We start from the raw sequence: 14,368 nt of genomic DNA on the forward strand, positions 1-14,368 counted from the left end.
GCATCCACTAATTAGTAACCAAGTGGCGGAGCATTGCTTTTGAAGATCTAAGCTTTACCGATGAACTCTCCTTAACCCTGGAGGAGAGGGTAGGGGGTTGGGGCGCAGGGGTGGGGAGGGGGGAGTGGACGAGGAGGAGGAAGAGGAGAGAAGGAAGTGCAAATTTACAAAGAGCTGTGGCGTTTTTAAGCAGGTTAGTGTGTGAATGACAGGCACTTGAGGGTTAAGTGACACAGTAATCTCCCAGTAATCAGGGGGAGAACCAGGGAAATGGGTCCAATTGACTCCTGAGGATCAAAGGACGTGGTATTTCAACGCCTAATAACATACTCCCACGTTTCCCACTCAGCTGAACTATTTACAGCCACCTTACGCAATGTGGCCTGCCAGAGGGCACCGTGTATATATGCGTGCCCAGTAAACGTGCGCGTAATCAGAACAAAGGGGTGAAAAAATTGACGCGCCTGTTGGGACGATGTTAAATTGTTCTGGATCTCGATTGCCCACAGCGGATAAAGAATCGGGACTCGTTCCGTTATTGGCGCCGCACTTAACTATCCGCCAATCGGACCTCCCGAAAACTGGCCACCGAGGACTTGTAACAAACAACACTTCATCCGACAGCCGAACACTCTGCCCGCAATCCCACACTTCTGTCCCGTGACCGCTTAAGTAACCACGGTGTCACTCGTGAGGAAGGGACGTGAGTGTTTGAGCCTCTGGGTTGCAGTTCAGCGAAGGAGACATGCTTTTAACTTCCTCATAAACTACCTTTATTTCTTCGATCTAGCTCCCCGTACAAAAATCCACCAACCCCCCCCCCCCCGTGCCACCTGTAACCCCTTATACATCCGCGAGTTCTACCGGACAAATGACTTCAGATTAGGGATTAATCGGAAGGTGTGTTAATCCATCCCCGGCGATGAGAACGTGTGTCATCGGCCCGCGCAATTCAGCGTTAACCTTGCTCAAAGCTAAAGTGGAGGCTGGGATCCCAACTCCCCCGAATGGCCTCCTTCTGCACTGTAGGATTCTAAGATTCTGCCGCGTGATGACTCGGAGAAGCCTGAGCTGTTCTCCGGAGAGACCGAGAGGTGGAGAAGAGTTTCAATAGAGGTGTTCAAAATCATCATGAGAGGTCCGGAGCAAAGAGAGAGAGAGGGAGAGACGCCATCCCCATCGGAATCGCCAGGAACCAACTGGATTTCAGGTCAGTAAGGGTGAAATGAGGGGATTTTTTTTTAAATGCAGCAGGATCTGGATTGCCTGAGACGCTGGTGGAGGGAGATTCAATCGTGGCTTTCAAAGGGGGAATTGGACAATCACCGGGACTATGAGGAAGGAGTGTAGGAGTGGGACCAGCTGAGTTATCCAGACGTGGTAGGCCCAACGTGTACCAATGCCACCATCCTGTGCTCTTTTAAAAAACTTGATCGCAACTGTTTTAAACCTTATCTGTTCTCCCGGTTTCTCTCATCCTCTCCCTCTCACTGGAGTGCAATTTAAAAGGCAAACTATCTCATCCGTGACCCCATCTTGATGCCCTCTGTCCCAGTCAGGGCCTAGGAAGCCTTGGGCAAATGGTTTTTTAGCAGAGGCCTGTAGTAGGCTGGGTTTGTCAGCCTGTCAGCATGTACTGAAGAGAAGGGAAGCAAGAGGTCATGAATAAATTCAAATCTTTACCTTTGCATCATAGGTATTCCTCATCGTCTCTCTTACCTTAAGTTCGAAAATTATTTATTAGTCACAAGTAGGCTTACATTAACGCTGCAATGAAGTTACTGTGAAAATCCCCCAGTCGCCACACTGCTCGGGTACACGGAGGCAGAATTTAGCACGGCCAATGTACCCTAACCAGCACGTCTTTTGGACCGTGGGAGGAAATCAGAGCACCTGGAGGAAACCCATGCAGACACGGGGAGAACGTGCAGACTCCACACAGACAGTGACCCAAGCCGGGAATCGAACCCGGGTCCCTTGTGCCAACCACTCCGTGCCGCCCTGAGCATCTCTAAGTCTGTCTCTATCAAATTAAGAGCCATGATGTGGAGAGGCCGGCGTTGGACGGGGGTAAACACAGTAGGAAGTCTGACCACGCCAGGTTTAAGTCCAACCGATTTATTTGATAGTAAACTCGCAAGCTTTCGAGGTTTCCCTCTTCGTCAGGTGAATGGAGAGTTCTGGCCTCAGACAGAGCATATAACAACGCCTAACCATGTAACAGCGCTGTTATATGCTCTGTCTGAGGCCAGAACTCTCCATTCACCTGACGAAGAGGGAAACCTCGAAAGCTTGTGGATTTACTATCAAATAAATTGGATGGACTTAAACCTGGTGTTGTCAGACTTTTTACTGTGTCTATCAAATTAACACAGGGAGCCTTGGAAAGACGAGCAGAACAACAGAGATTTGTCGGTATTCTGTCGAGTCTTTGACCGAGTGTTCATCATTCCTGAGATATCGATGCTTTCGGGCGGGGGGGGGAGCTGCGATAATGTGGTTGAGATGCGGCAGCTGGCCACACGATGGGACATGCTCACCCCGCTTTTACACATGACATGTTGACATAATGAAATGAGACGGGCTTTGTTTGGGATGTAACTAATGTGTGCACCATGTGTGAACCAGAACTGGCCATTTCAGCCACTGGCTCACCCAACAATGGGGCAGATTTGCGAATGCCTAAAGTCTGGCTGGGGCCACGAGGGACAAAAAGACAGAGGGAGAGAGCAGAGATTCCTGCCTTTTGTGTTTTTTTTTTGCGTGTGCAGTCAGATTGGAAAGTGATATCATTCAGAGAGTCGCAATGGCTTTTGTTTCTTGCAGGGGTGCAGATGTCAGCGTTTGGGATCAGCTCCACTGTAGCCAGTCTGAGGGTTCAGATGGGCAAACGTGGAGTGGTTAACAGGATGCGTTTGTTCCATCTTTCCTCCCCTGTGACCAACTCCCTCCCAAGACCACAGCACAATTTCTCACTGGCCTTAAACTGGGAAGGACCTGATCGAGAATATAGCTCACACTAGGAAGGCAACCGGGAGGCGATGGCTTAGTGGTATTATTGCTAGGCTATTAATGCAGAAACTCCAAAAAAGAAAAGTTTTATTTATCAGTCACAAGTAAGGCTTGCATTAACACTGCAATGAAGTTACTTATTTCATTGCAGTGTTACATTAACACTGCAATGAAATTCCCCTAGTTGTCACACTTTGGCCCCTGCTTGGGTCAAACCAGCATGTCTTTCAAACCGTAGGAGGAAACCAGAGCATCCGGAGGAAACCCACGCAGACACGGGGAGAACGTGCAGACTCCTCACAGACAGTGACCGAAGCTGGGAATCGAACCCTGGCGCTGTGAGGCAGCAGCGCTAACCACTGTGCCACCGTGCTAGTATTCTGGGGACCTGGGTTTGAATGCCGTTAAAGCAGGTGGTGGAATTTATAAGATATAGAAGCAGAATTAGGCCATTCGGCCCATCGCGCCCACTCCGCCATTCGATCATGGCTGATATGCTCCTCATCCCCATTTTCCTGCCTTCTCCCCATAACCCTTCAACCCATTCCCAACTAAAAATCTGTCTAACTCCTCCTGAAATTTACTCACTGTCCCAGTATCCACCGCACTTTGGGGCAGTGAATTCCACAGATTCACAATCCTTTGGGAGAATTAGTTTCTCCTCAACTCTGTTTTAAATTTGCTGCCCCTTATCCTAAGACTGTGATCTCTTGTCCTAGAATGTCCCACAAGAGGAAGCATCCGCTCCACATCTACTTTATCCAGACCTTTTATCATCTTGTGTACCTCAATCTGATCTCCCCTCATTCTTCTCAATTCCAGGCAGTATCGGCCTAAACTGTTCAATCTCTCTTCATACGACAAACCCCTCATCTCTGGAATCAACCGAGTGAACCTCTTCTGAACTGCCTCCAATGTAACCAAATCTTTCCCCAAACTCGGGGACCAGAGCTCTGCACAATACTCCAGGTGTATTGCTGCAACTATACAATGCCTTGTATAGTTGCAGCAATACCTTCCTTCCCTTTATATTCTATTCCTTTAGCTATAAATGCTTACTTGAATTTGAATTTTATAAAGAAAATATCTGGAATTAAGAATCTACTGATGACCATGAAACCACTGTTAGAAAAACGCATGCAGTTCACTAATGTCCTTTAGGGAAGGAAATCTGCCATCCTTACCCGGTCTGGCCTACATGTGACTCCAGAGCCACAGCAATGTGGTTGACTGCCCTCTGAACAAGAGCAACAAGGGATGGGCAATAAATGCTGGCCCAGCCAGCGATGAAGGGGCAGCGCTCCGAAAGCTTGAGGCTTGTGCTACCAAATAAACCTGTTGGACTTTAACCTGGTGTTGTGAGACTTTGTACTGTACATGAATAATGATTGGGAAGTGAGTCTTTACTGCTAATCAAGTCTTAAAGGTACAGACTAATGAGTCTTAAAGGTGCCTTGTCTGTACCTTTAAGACACAATAGTCTGTACCTTTAAGACACATTAGTCTGTATCTTTAAGACTTGATTAGCTGTAAAGACTCGCATTTCAATCATTATTCATGTAAATTGAGTTTGTGTCTTTATATGCCCTGTTTGTGATCAGAACTCCCATCCACCTGATGAAGGAACAGTCACTTCCGAAAGCTAGTGGCATTTGCTCCAAATAAACCTGGTGGACTTTAACCTGGTGTTGTGAGACTTCTTACTTGTGTCCAAAGAGCATTGCCCTGGGTCTCTGGAATACCAGTCCAGTGACTATCCCAATGCCACTGCCTGCCCTTGTATTGGCAGCCACTTTTCTCACTCTAACGTTACGCTGTTCCTACCAGCCCTACGCTTTGCCCCTGTGCTGGATTGTTGACCCGAATGCTTGACATTAAGTAATAATGGCTTCATTCTCACGACCCAAAATCCAATTCACCAGCCCGCCCTCCTGAGGCCATTGTGTAAAGCTGAGTATAAGGAGTGGCAGTGGAAGTGGGCCTTGGCTGGGTGGGTGGGGTTTGAACTGGCCTTGCTGAATGGAAACTAGATGGTTAATATCCCAAAAATCATGGGAAAAGCTTCTTGCCCATTTCCCACTCCCAATCCTTTCAGGATCACCCTGAAATCAAGCCTGCTGCACAGCTGGCTTCAGAGCCAATTTGTTTCAAATGGTAAGACCTTTAAGTATGGAGATCAGATCCTCCAACGCACATTGAACCCTAAGGGCCATCTTGAATTAAAATCTGGTGGGAAATGCGCTACCTTAGTTTTTTTTTTAAGTTTTGAATTATTTATTAATAAATAGCCTAAAACTTAAACAAAAACCTAAGTAAGTGGGCTTACTTTAACACTGCAATGAAGTTACAGTGAAAATCCCCTAGTTGCCACACTGTTCGGGAACACTGAGGCAGAATTTAGCACAGCCAATGCACCCAAACAGCACATCTTTCGCACTTTGGGAGGAAACTAGAGCATCCGGAGGAAACACACACAGACACGGGGGAGAACGTGCAGACTCCGCGTGGACAGTGACCCGAGGTTGGGGAATCGAATCCGTGTCCCTGGAGCTGTGAGGCAGCAGTGCTAACCCGCTGTGCCGACCCTACTCTGTCCCTGTGAAGTAGATACTGAGAGACCGGGTGGGTTTTAGAGGCTGGATTTTGCCGGATCTCCCAGTCCCGCCACTGTCAATGGATTTTCCCATGTTCTCAGCCTCCAGCTCTGGGGAACCCGCGACGTGGGGCTTGCTGTCAGCGGCACCCTAACGGTGGGAAAATCCCGCCGATTGTTTCTGCTGGTCGGGGAATCCAAAACACCAGGTGGGAGGGGGTTTGGCGTGGCACAATCTCGGGATTAGGGGGAACAATCATTTAGGACTGAGATAAGGGGAAATTATTTCACTCAAAGATTTATGAATCTTTCCAATTCTCTACGCCAGAGAGTTTTGGACATTCACTGCTGAATATACTTAAGGCTGTGGGATTGACAGATTTTTGGTCCCTGAGGGAAATAAGAGATGTGGACGGTTGACCAAGCCCAAGATCACACATGATCATATTGAATGGCAGATTAGGCTCAATGGTCCATATGGCCTGCTCCTATTTCTTGTGTTTTCATCCCAGAGATTATCCGGCAGTAGGACCAGAGCAGGATAAGAAGTTCAAAATTATTTTTAAGTGGGGGCACCCACCCCTCGCCCTGGACTCCAGTCTTACCCAGACTTGTGCCAGTCTGGAATCAGCAAATTTAGTGTCGCCCGGTGGTTAGCACTGCTGCCTCACAGTGCCAGCGATCCGGATTTAATTCCCAACTCGGGTCCGGAGTTTACACATTCTCCCCGTGTCTGCGTGGGTTTCCTCCGGATGCTCCGGTTTCTGAAAGACATGCTGGTTAGGTGCATTGGCCATGCTAAATTTTCCCCTAGTGTACCCGAACAGGCGCCAGAGAGTGGCGACTGGGGGATTTTCACAGTAACTTCATTGCAGTGTTAATGTAAGCCAACTTGTGACAGTAATAAATAAATTTTAAACTAGTTCTCACATGCTGTCAACGGAGCAATGAAGTCCCATCCTCAAAATGGACACGTATATTCCCAAAGAGGCATTTATTAAAAGTGTGCGGCAAGGTGAACTGTCCTTCAGTAATGATTAGCGGGTTATTGACACTCACTTTAAAATAAACATGTAACAGTTTATTTACTTAACTGACTGGGAACTTTAACTAAACAAGTAACACATCGAATAAAATATGATTCTAATGGAAAGCTGTTCAAATAAATACAATGCCCATACATTAACGAAAATATATTACGGGTGGCACGGTGGTTAGCACTGCTGCCTCACAGCGCCAGGGACCCAGCTTCAATTCCATCCTCGGCTGTCTGTCTGTGTGGAGTTTGCACATTCTCCCCGTGTCTGTGTGGGCTTCCTCCGGTTTCCTTCCACAGTCCAAAGATGTGCAGGTTACGCGGATTGGCCGTGCTAAAATTGACCCTAGTGTCAGACGGTTAGTAGGGTAAATAAGTAGGGATTGTGGTTGGTACAGACTGGATGGGCTGAATGGCCTCCTTCTGCACTGTACAGATTCTATGTAACGGGCGGCCAGCCAACTACTCGATTTGCAATCAACTCCAAAGCAAAACGCAATCAGAAATTGTGGTCTAAATTCCTTTCTTCTTTCAGATGGATTTTTATTTTGACCTTTTTACAGCGGGACAAAATATTTAGCTAGGCTTTGCTGTCAGTGAACTCAGTAAATCCTCTCCGGTGTGGTACCCGGTGTCAAAGGGACTTCATTTGGGGCCTATTAGCGATGATGTAAGAGATTCCCAGGGGTTTGAACACCTGCTGCCCATAGAAAGTGAAATAATTAGTTTCGAGGGACAATTGTCCTTACTGGGTGCTTAAATAGCTGGACAGACTGAAGCAGAGGGTGAAGGAATTGACCCGTTTATCCAGCGAGCCACGTTCTTGACAAGTGTCACTTTACCCATTCATTACGCAGTGATTCCTCTCCATTCATTAATTGGTGTTCAATCAGTCGGGTCCCACTTGAGTGCAGGATTGCATTCACTGCGGGCAAGGCACTGAACCCAGTCTATAATTATTCCCCGCAGTCAACTGCTGTTGAGCAAAATGCGATACTACCCGGCGTACAAAGGCAGCATGCTGGCAAGTTCACTTGATGCTGGAGATCCGTGAGCGAGGTCGGGTCGGTCTTTTAACAAAGTCCTGATTTTGCAGGAACTGCAGACATGAGGCCCTGAGGCTAAAGGGAATCTTGCCAATCCCCAAACTTTTCCAGACACGCTCGTCAACGTCTCATGTTGTTACAGTCGGCCAATAACTTTGGTAGCAATTGAGGGGTTCGAACATTAAAGTGGGCGCGTAGAAACGTAGAAGCAGCCAGCATAATCAAGGACCCCACGCGCCCCGGACATTCTCTCTTCCAACCCTCTTCCGTCAGGAAAAGGATAAAAAGTCTGAGTTCACGCACCAACCGACTCAAGAACGGCTTTTTCCCTGCTGCCCCTCAGACTTTTGAATGGGCCTACCTCGCACTAAGTTGATCTTTCTCTACACCCTAGCTGTGACACTACATTCTGCACTCTCTCCTTTCCTTCTCTATGAACGGTATGCTTTGTCGGTGCAGTGCGCAAGAAACAATACTTTTCACCATATGCTAATACATGTGACAATAATAAATCAAATCAAAATAGAAACTCGAAGCAGGAGGCCACTCAACCCTTCAAGCCTGCTCCGCCATTCACTTTGATCCTGGCTGATTATCAAATTCCATATCTTGATCCCCTTTCCCCCATATCCCTTGATCCTTTAACCCCAAGAGCTATATCTAATTTCTTCTTGAAATCAGACAATGTTTCAACCACAATTATTTTCTGTGGTAGTGAATTCCACACATTCACCGCCCTCTGGGTGAAGGAATTTCTCCTCACCTCAGTTCTAAAAGGTTTACCCCTTATCCTCAACCTATCACCCCTAGTTGTGGACTCCCTCTCCATCAGGAACGCTCTTTCTGAATCTACCCTGTCTAACCCTGTTAGAATTTTATAGGTTTCTATGAGGTCCCCCTCTCACTTTTCTAAACTCCAGTGAATATAATCCTGACCAATTTAGTCTCTCCTCGATTGACAGACCTATGATTATTCAGTGGGGAATCCATCCCCATTGCATTTGTTCATTTATTTATCCGGCACCTGGGAAGAAAAGACTTTCTTTTCTCCAGCACCGTTCACAGCTACTGGACATCCCAAAACCCAATTCAGCCAATGAATGAAGTGCTCATTGTTGTGTTGGTGGCACAGCAAGATCCCATAAAGAACAATGTGATCTCGCTCATAGCATCGTTTATTCTGACATTGATTGAGTGATAGCAATGGCACAGTGGTTAGCACCACTACCTCACAGCGACAAGGACCCGGGTTCAAATCCAGCCTCAGGTCTTTGATTTTGATTTATTATTGCCACATGTATTAGTATCGAGTGAAAAGTATTGTTTCTTGCGCGCTATACAGACAAAGCATACCGTTCATAGAGAAGGAAAGGAGAGAGTGCAGAATGTAGTGTTCCAGTCATAGCTAGGGTGTAGAGAAAGATCAACTTGATGCGAGGTAGGTCCATTCAAAAGTCTGATAATAAGAACATAAGAACATAAGAAATAGGAGCAGGAGTAGGCCATCTAGCCCTTCGAGCCTGCCCCGCCATTCAATAAGATCATGGCTGATCTGTCGTGGCTCAGTTCCACTTTCCCGCCCTCTCCCCATAACCCTTAATCCCCTCTCTTATCAAGAACCCATCAACCCGCTTCTTAAAAATATTTAGCGAGGCAGCCTCCACCACTTCAACGGGCAGAGAATTCCAGAGATTCACCACCCTTTGAGTGAAGATGCAGCAGGGAAGAAGCTGTTCTTGAGTCTGTTGGTACGTGACCTCAGACTTTTGTATCTTTTTCTCAAAGGTGCAAGAGAGAATGTCCGGGGTGCGTGGAGTCCTTAAATATGCTGGCTGCTTTTCCGAGGCAAGTGTAGACGGAGTCAATTGGCGTGATGGGACTGGGCTACATTCATGACCCTTTGTACTTCCTTGCAGTCTTGGGCAGAGCAGGAGCCCAGACCAAGCTGTGATACAACCAGAAAGAATGCTTTCTATGGTGCATCTGTAAAAGTTGGTGAGAGTCATAATTGTCATTGTCTGTGTGGAGTTGGCACGTTCTCCCCATGTCTGCGTGGGTTTCCTCCGGGTGCTCCAGTTTCCTCCCACACTTCAAAGGTATGCGGGTTAGGTGGATTGGCCATGCTAAATTGCCCCTTAGTGTCATGGGGATTAGGAAGGGAAATACAAGGGGTTATGGGGATAGGATTGTTGTTGGTGCAGGCTCCATGGTCTGAGTGGCTTCATTCTGCACTGTAGGGATTCTACTCTGTGATAAATTTTGACCAGGACACCATGCAAGGAGAACTCCCCTCTGTAAATGTTACACCATGGGATCTGTTACTTTTGTAAGCAGTTTGAGTGTGAGTATGTCATTTCAGAGACAATCGCATTGCTGTGGGTCCAAGGTTACATGTGGGCCAGAGCAGAAAGTTCTCATTTAAAGAACATCAGTGAGTTTTTATAACTGCTGATAGTTTTATGTTCAACGTAACTAGCATTAGCTTTAATTTTCAATTGCATTAATTAAGCTTCATTAGCTGCAGGGGTGGGACTTGAACCCATGCTAACGAGAGCATTTTTGGTTTGTTAATCCAGTAACGTTACCACTATTCCACTGCCTCCTTCCACCTGAGGCAGCAGGCTGGGCCTTATAAGTGCGAAAACAGCACCTCTAATAGTCAAGCACTCCCTAAGTACTGGATAGGAAAGCCAGCCCAGGATTTTGTCATGTGTCAGAGAGTTGGACTCGAATCACATACTTCAGAAACAAGCGGGCTGTGTACTGAACCACAGCTGACAGTGAAGGAGCTCTAATTTCTCAGGAGACTAAGGAAATCCAGCATGTCCGCTACGACTCTCACCAACTTTTACAGATGCACCATAGAAAGCATTCTTTCTGGTTGTATCACAGCTTGCTACGGGCTCCTGCTCTGCCCAAGATCGTAAGAAGCTACAAAGGGTCGTGAATGTAGCCCAATCCATCACACAAACCAGCTTCCTATCCATTGACTCCAGCTACACTTCCTGCTGACTGGGAAAAGCAGCCAGCATAATCAAGGATGCCACGCACCCCGGACATTCTTTCTTCCATTGGGAAAAAGATACAAAAGTCTGAGGCCACATAACAACTGATTCCAGAACAGATTCTTCCCTGCTGCCGTCAGACTTTTGAATGGACCTACATCACATTAAGTTGATCTTTCTCTACACCCTAGCTATGACTGTAACACTACATTCTGCACCCTGTCCTTTCCTTCTCTGTGAACGGTATGCTTTGTCTGTATAGCATGCAAGAAACAATACTTTTCACTGTATGCTAATAATAAATCAAATCAAATCAACCTCCTGGTATCATGATGGGGAGTTAGTGAGCTCTCCACTATTCCTTCGGACTTTTCTTGCCAACACAACAGCTGAATCAACTCCATTGGCTCTGCTGGAAGTGACTCCCGTAAAGCGATTATGGCATGGTGGCACAGTGGTTAGCACTGCTGTCTGGAACCCAGGTTCGATTCCTGGCTTGGGTCACTATCTGTGTGGAGTTTGCACATTCTCCCCGTGTCTGCATGGGTTTCCTCCCACAGTCTGAAAGATGTGCTGGTTAGGGTGCATTGGCCATGTTAAATTCTCCTTCAGTGAACCCAAACAGGCACCAGAGTGTGGTGACCAGGGATTTTCACAGTAACTTCACTGCAATGTTAATGTAAAGCTTACTTGTGACACTGATAAATAAACTTAAACGTTAAACTAGAATCAAGGTTCGACCTCAGAAACCTAATATTTTTAAAACACAATGAGTAGCCTCGCTCGGGATGTGATTTTTTACAGAGTTTCTGGGCAGAATTTTCCAGTCCCGCCCACCATGAGAATCATCACGGGCAGGGCACAGACAATGCAGAGGGTGGCACAGCGGTTAGCACTGCTGCCTCACGGAGCCAGGGACCCGGGTTCGATTCTGACCTTGGGTGACTGCGCCCTCTTCAAATGTTCTCCCCGCATCTGCGTGGGTTTCCTCTGGGTTTCCTCCCACTCTCCAAAGATGTGTAGGTTAGGTTGATTGGCCGTGCTAAATTGCTCCTTCATATCTCACAATTAGGGGGATCAGCGGGGTAAATCGGCGGGATTACGAGATTAGGGCATGGGTGCGATGATCTGTCAGGGAGTCGGTGCAGACTCGATGGGCCCCCTTCTGCACCGTAGGGACTCTGTAACTTTGTTCGGGATTTTCTGGTCTTGGGTAAGCGCGGCTGTGAGATCCCGCTGTGTGTGTGTGTGTGTGTGTGTGTGTGTGTGTCTAAAGAAATGTGGTTGCTTATCACTGCCATGCCACTGAGCTGTGTTACACATCTACCCCAGATGCTCCGTGAATTAATGAGCTAGGACTGCCCTGGACCAGGGACAGAGTCACCAGGAATGCGGTCAACGTTCCTCGCTACGATATGAGGGGTGAGCTTTACCAGCACTGGGGAAATCTCGGAATGGGCTGTGGGTGGTCTTAGACACAAAAGACGGCCAGTCTACTATCGCTGTCATCCTTTGAAGGATCAGCTGGAGCAGATGAGTGGACAGGGTGGGATTGTTTGGAGGGGGGGGTGGGAGGCTCTCAAAGCCGGGTGTCACATTGCTGACACGTATCCCAGGCTGACAAAGGGAGAGTGGGGCGGGGGGGGGAGGCAGTTTCACCCTATTTAGTGTCATTAAATTCATCGATTTGCTTTTGTTAAATGGGGACACACGCCCTTTGTGAGGGTTGAGTGGCGAGCGTTTCTTTTTAATTTCGACGCCGCTTCGGATTGGTCCATTGTGTCAACCGGGCCACAGCTCGGACAGCTGGTAGGTTGTGAAGAAGGGCAGCGGCTGGAGAAAGATCTGCGCTGGCCACGTGATCTGTGCTCCACAACCCCCACCACTCCTCCGCCCGCCCCTAAAAGACATATGGTCACAGGCCTCGGTGAGCCAATCTGTGCGACACATTTCTTCTCATACGTCGCCAATCCATCTTCCTCTGGCAGCCTGCGTCCATTCCTCTGCACACTCGGACCGGAGATCGCTCCAGTCTCAGTCGGATCAGAGACGTCGAAACCAGACATAGGGTGGCACAGTGGTTAGCACTGCTGCATCATAGCTCCAGGGGTCTGGGTTCGCTTCCCGGCTTGGCTCACTGTCTGTGCGGAGTCTGCACGTTCTCCCCGTGTCTGCGTGGGTTTCCTCCCACAGCCCAAAGATGTGTGGGTTAGGTTGATTGGCTATGCTAAATTGCCCCTTAGCATTCTGGAATATGTAGGTTAGAGGGATTGGTGGGGTAAATGGGTGGGGTAGTAGGGGTAAGCCCAAGGTGGGACTGTTGTCGGTGCAGACTCGATGGGCCGAATGACCTCCTTCTGCATTTTAGGAGTTTCTATGATGTACTGGTTAGGGTGCATTGGCCATGGTAAATTCTCCCTCAGTGTACCCAAACAGGAACCAGAGTGTGGCGACTGGGGGGTTTTTCACAGTAACTTCATTGCGGTGTTAATGCAAGCAGACTTGTGACTAATAAATAAACTTTACTGAGAGGAGGAGACCATTCAGCCCTTCGAGTCTGCTCCACCATTCATTCTGATCATGGCTGATCATTGAATTCAATATCCCGATCCTGCCTTTCCCCCCACTTGAACAATGTTACAAACATCAGTGGAAATCCAAGGGAATTCAGGGCAAAATTTGATAGAAGGATGTACTGATAATGATGGAGGGCAAGGGGGATTAAAGGAGGTGTGTGTGGAGTATCAACACTAACAGAGACGCCCTCGCTCCCACCTCCACCTCCACCCCCCACCCACCCAGGACAAATGGCCCGTTTCTGTGCTTGTTGTAAGTCAATGTAAAGTAATTCAGTAAATATTAAAGCTACAATGTCCCATACTCGCAATTCAGTGCTATCAACATCTGCCAGCTCGAATTACTGCAACACCTGACCATTCCCTTCCTTACAATGAATATAGGTTTATCAATGTAGAACATTATCTATGCATCTCTATGTGAGCCTCTCTGTTCCATCATTGGCATTGTCAGTAAACCAAAGAGTTCATTGCCATGACTACACAATCTAATACATTCAAAGAGAATAACTTCATTATGGAGTACGCAGGGTAAATAAATGTAAAGTAAAGCTCCTTCTAACGGGTTAGATACAGAGTAAAGCTCCCCCTTTATTGTCCCCATCAAACAGTCCCAGGACAGGTACAGCACGGGGTTAGATACAGAGTAAAGCTCCCCCTTTATTGTCCCCATCAAACAGTCCCAGGACAGGTACAGCACGGGGTTAGATACAGAGTAAAGCTCCCCCTTTATTGTCCCCATCAAACAGTCCCAGGACAGGTACAGCACGGGGTTAGATACAGAGTAAAGCTCCCCCTTTATTGTCCCCATCAAACAGTCCCAGGACAGGTACAGCATGGGGTTAGATACAGAGTAAAGCTCCTCCTTTATTGTCCCCATCAAACAGTCCCAGGACAGGTACAGCACGGGGTTAGATACAGAGTAAAGCTCCCTCTACACTGTTCCATTATGTATTCCAGAGCAGCTACAGCAGAGGTTAACGGCTCTGGTGAGTTTAAACTTCAGTCTGTATATTCAGGTGGCCCTTCAGGCTTCCAATACACTGCCAAATAGGACTGCTGAATAAGACCATGAGATATAGCAGCAGAATTAGGCCGCT

This window comes from Carcharhinus amblyrhynchos, chromosome 12 (genome assembly GCF_965287045.1).
Source record: "Carcharhinus amblyrhynchos chromosome 12, sCarAmb.v2.hapA, whole genome shotgun sequence".
NCBI classification, from domain to species: Eukaryota; Metazoa; Chordata; class Chondrichthyes; order Carcharhiniformes; family Carcharhinidae; genus Carcharhinus; species Carcharhinus amblyrhynchos.